Source organism: Triticum urartu, chromosome 1, assembly GCF_003073215.2.
Source record: "Triticum urartu cultivar G1812 chromosome 1, Tu2.1, whole genome shotgun sequence".
Taxonomy (NCBI): domain Eukaryota; kingdom Viridiplantae; phylum Streptophyta; class Magnoliopsida; order Poales; family Poaceae; genus Triticum; species Triticum urartu.
The window spans coordinates 17,025,728-17,030,915 of NC_053022.1; the positions used below are offsets into that span (position 1 = coordinate 17,025,728).

A 5,188-nucleotide genomic window follows, 5' to 3' on the forward strand; every position below is an offset into this window, starting at 1 on the left:
GTGTTGAATAGCTCCTCTTGGCAACAGTCCTTGGAGTTTCCGTGGTGACACTTGCTTACACTTCACTGGTTTATCTCGCACTCCACGCAAAGTGATCCGGCACCAATCAGGTGTGAATTTCATCCATTTCTTGTGCCAATGCACCCACATGGGGTTGTGCTCTTCCAACCAATCAACACCAACAATTAGGTCGTAGCAGCCTAGGGGAAGTACCTTCATATCTTGCACAAAAGTATGCCCTTGTGCCCACTAGGTCAATTTCGGTGCCATTGTCGAGCTGGTCAGGGTATCACCACCTGCAATCACATACGATGCATTGGGCATTGGCTGAGTTGGAATCTGCAATTCTTGGACCAGGGCTGCATCCACAAGGAACAATTTGCTCCGGAGTCAATCAACACAAGAATGCTACGCTTGCCAATTAGTCCATCGACCCGCATATGCCGACGTCTCACTGCTGTTTTGTTGGGGCTGTCACTTGCGAGTAGCATGGCTTCATCGTCCGAGCTAGAATCCGACAAGTGTTGCGGATCAGGCGGATCATCCAGCTGCAAGACCTCCAGGAGTTCTTCCATGACATGTATGGGCACTTTGTCTGGGCACTTGTGACCTCTCGCCCATGGTTCTCCAGCTGGGGCAGTACTATCACTCCCACCAGCGGTACTACCGCTAGGTATTGCATGCATAGGTGAAACAGCGGTAGTAAAGTAGAGCAGCGCGGTAATACCGCCCACTACTACCCTCTATCCTCTACCCTTTACTTTCACTCTCCATTTCATTAAATCATAAACAGTTTTTGAAATCATGAATATTTTTTAAAACTCATGCACATATTTGAAATCATGAAAAAAAATCAAATTCATGAACACTTTTTACATGTTTTTTTACATTTTCTAAAATCAAGAATAATTTTTACAATTCATGAACATTTTATACTATTTGCAAACATTTTTTGAAAATTCTGAACCTGTTTCTTGAATTGGCAAACATTTCTAGATTTGACAAACATTTTTTTGGAAATTGGTGGAACAATTCTTGAAATTCACGAATATTTATTAGATTTAAGAAGTAATTTTTGAAATGCATGATCATTTTTTGAATCAGCGAATATTTTATAAATCAATTTTTTTAGTTTTTAGGATATTTTCCATTCCTGTTGAATTCGCGAAATTTCGTAAATTCCATTAACAGTTTCTAATACACGAACTTTTGAAAAAAATCATGAACATTTTTTATTTCCCGAACATTTGTTTTCAAAATTTCAAACATTTTTTGAATAAGCAAACAATTTTTTTTACAAAATCACGAACATTTTTTGAATTCACAAACAGTTTATGATTTATTTAAAAAATATTTTAAGATCCTTATTTTAAAAAAATTGGAACCTTTTTGAAGTCCCAAATTATTTAAATTAGAAAGAAAGAAAAATGGAAAATAAAAATAGAAATAGAAAATGAAATTTAAAAAACAGGCTGCCCGGACATGGGCCAGACAAAACGGGCACGCTGCGGCGCTAATATTTTGCAATTTCTGGTGCAATTTTCATGACGTACCGCGACAGTCAATAGATCTTTATCATTAGGTAGAGATCGGATAACCAAATTTAGGTGACTTAAATTTTTGGTCGCCATGGAGTTTCCGGTCTGGTATTGGAGCCTTTTGTGGCAAAAAGAATCCAAGAGATTCAATTTTTAGGTATTGAACTCATTTTTTAGTCTGATGTTGGATATGCTCTTACTGTAGTGGAATATTTGTATATTTTTATTATTTTGCTCTATGAAGTTATCTTGGCATCCATGTAAAAATCTATCCAATGAGGCGGGACTAGTGAAAAGTCATTTCATATTTTGTCTTTGTGACCAGGCTTGATGAGATAACTCCTCCCCAAACAATGGTTCTTCCTCGATGTCAACATTGTCTTGGACTTTGGTCTATTGTCCTTGAGTTTCTTTAGCTCAATCCCCTGGCCGCCCACATTGATCATCTCCTCCATGAGATCATAGTAGTAGTTTGGGTTGTCCGGCATCGGGGTCGGCATTCACCATACAAGTTGCGGGCATCGGTTAAGTTGGCTGGGGAGACAACCCGTGAGCGCTTCCCAAGTGTCCCGGTAGACCGCCTGGTCACAAGTGTGGCGTTGATATCAATGGGGGACACCACGGGGATGACCAACACATCATTACCCATTTCCGGCAAGCCGTGCCGAGGTGAGATGGAGAAGCGTCGTCGGGTCGTGTCTGGGAAGGTTAGCATACATCGACAGTGATGTTGACGTGCCAGCTCCCGTCATGGCGGTGCCGAGAAGGGCTGGCTCAAGGAACCCCAGCAGGAGGAGGGCGGTTTGTGCGGCCTTAACGGCGATGGCGTTGGTGTCCTCAGTGGCAGTGGCAGCGGTGGTGGTGGAGGGGTCTTCTTTTGTCTGCGGCTCCTTCGGGGCCACGGCGGGTAGGAGGCGGCGGCGGCGGGGTTGGGCGCGTCAGGCCGTCAGCCATGACTCTAGGAGGGAGGGTTTTGGGGATAGGAATGATGGGAGTGGCGATGGTGTGCGAGCGACTGGCAGGCAGGGAAGGACAAGGGAAGGACTTTGCGGGCATCCACAACATGTACGGACAGACCCAAACCCGGCCTAAATTTGGGCCCAAAATGGATCGAAATGGACAAAAAAACGGACACCCACCCGTCTATGTTTTTTGTCCGCAGGAACACAAACAAATGCGGGCGGACAAAATGTATCGGTCTATTGGAGTTACCCTTAGCGATTGATTCGCTACATGCCGATTACTTTGCATCATCCAAACGGCAACAATGTGGCGATTCAACCCCTAAATAATGTGGGAATCAGAGACTTTGTGGCACCTTATGACATGTTGTGTCATTTTGCACAATATGATTATCGAGAACAAATATGATGGGGTACGCGAGAGCTATGATTTTGGCAAGCCAGGAGAACAAGTCCACATCCCAGAACATAAAGATGCAGATCAATTTATGATTTTTTTCAGAGACATCAGAATCTTCGAGATCATTAGGTGAACACGTAGCTACCCACTAATCTTGTGGACCATACATGGACCCACAATGATAATAAAAGAGCTAATGTTTAAATAGTGCGTGTAAAATGAATTTTATGTTTGAACTACATATTTCCGCTACCAACAAAATGGTATTCATGTAATGTTCCTGCATTAGGCGCATCTACGGCAAACCGAACAGAACCTGACATTTTCGACATCTTGTCGACCCAAACAAACAAAAAATGAACCAAATCCGTGCAATGCATTCCAAAGAACACAAGCGGTGCATCTTCTAGTACAGTAGTGCTTTGTGATTGACGATGATGCTGGCCACCAAGCGTTGCATTTCTTTCCACGCCCACCCACCCACCCAAAGCACTCCCTTTCCTTCTTCTTTACCTTGTCCCACATCCAACGCATCGTCCACTGATGAACAAACACATGAGCCAAAAGCATTACGTACTATTCCGATGGATTCGTATCTATCTTGACTGCTGTTGTTGCTCTTCCTCTGCTCCTCCGTCTCCCCTTCCCCTCATTCTCATCTCCTCATCTCGTCCATTGTGTCGCGTCGCCTGGTATACATCCGCATGCATCCAACCTCCAGTGAGTGCTCCGCCCCTGCCGGGAGACCTTGTTTACCGCGGAGGTATGTTTCCTGTCGATTTGTTCCCTGCTAAGGTAGCAATGCTTGGATCTAAAAACTGATCAATTCTCCTGCTTCAGAGTCTCATCCATTTGTGCTGGTTGAATCTTGAATCCAGGGTAGCAAGAATCATGAAGTTCCCTGTCAATCAGAGCAGGATGCATCGAATCCACTGATCGACCTGGTAACTTCGTCTCACCTTTCTTGCTGTTCTGCTCTACTCACATCCACACCTTCTTGTTAATCTGCACCTTCTTGTTAATCTGCTGCTTTGCTAGATTATAAATTCGTCTTCTTCCAACCCGGGAGCAGTGAGCCAGTGACGCATCTGGCCTCTGGTGTGCCGCTGCCGCCGCTTCCGCTTCCTTGTCACCTCCGACGAGGGCGCCCCCGCTGTGTTCTGCTCTGCCGTGAAGCACCAAAGGTGAGCTTGGTCCAAATCTAGCTAAAGTTTTGGCTTGGCAACTCGGTTCTAGAGCTTGGATTGCATTACAGCTCCCCACATTCATCGATTTGCAGGTTTCCAGCTGATCGGTCATGGAGGTCGTCACAGGTGCCATGGGCAGCCTACTCCCCAAGCTAGGCCAGCTGCTCATGGATGAGTACAACTTGCACAAGCGCGTCAAAAAAGATGTCGAGTTCCTCTGGAAGGAGCTTGAGAGCATGCACGCTGCCCTCATCAAGGTTGGCGAGGTGCCGCGGGACCAGCTCGACAGGCAAGTCAAGCTTTTTTTTTTCCAAAAAAGGGTTTCCCCCCGCTTTATATATCCAAAGCCCAACACCGATACAGGAACGCTGGGGCGAACAACAACAAGCCCAAAAGAAACAGAAAAATAAATGAAGAGAAAAGAAATGCCAACAACGACGGATACAAAAAAGATGAAGGACCCGCAACCGCCGCGCCCACCGGATAACCACCACGCTCAAGCACTCAGACCGCCGCATACCAAACAACACCTCAAGAAGGATCGCGACGATGACGACGCTGTTGCGGGGACATGTCCTAGGGTTTCCCCGTACGCGAGGGGTGAGGTGGAAGGGTAAGCCCGACGCCCTTCAGGAGAAGGCACGGCGGCGCCCACGAGCGTCACCGCGTCGGTGCCGGCCCTGCCGACAAGGATTTTCTCCCGACACCAACCAACCCACGACCCCAGACGATCCATCACGCGCCACCACACACACCGCCCACCAACTTGCGCCACCAACGGTCGAGCAGTCTGCCATCGCCGTCTCACCATGGCAAACGAAACGGGACGAACGGAAACAAGACGACGCAACGGGAACCAGGAGCGGCAACATCAACAGGCCTCGCGGGAGGGGACATCCTCCACCGCCCCCGGCAGGATCCGGCCGGAAGCAGCACAGGGGCAAACCGGGCCACCCCCGGCCCAGCCGAGCCCGAAACGGGCTCGCGAAGCCCCCGTCGCCGCGCTGCAGAACGCGAGCCACCGTCGCTACCACCCCCCGTACGAGTCACGCCCCCGACCCGCCGGAGACGCCCCAAGCAGACCAGGCCAGGCCCGCGCAG

At 47.7% G+C, this 5,188-nt stretch overlaps 1 long non-coding RNA gene across 1 annotated transcript; it reads left to right on the forward strand.

Moving 5' to 3' along the window:
* Window positions 1-3,409: 3,409 nt before the first annotated feature.
* LOC125543138 lies at window positions 3,410-4,415 on the forward strand. The gene is made up of 4 exons (XR_007298307.1): window positions 3,410-3,663; window positions 3,779-3,844; window positions 3,939-4,084; window positions 4,180-4,415. It is a non-coding gene; the product is annotated as an uncharacterized LOC125543138 (long non-coding RNA).
* The last annotated feature ends 773 nt before the right edge of the window (window positions 4,416-5,188 follow it).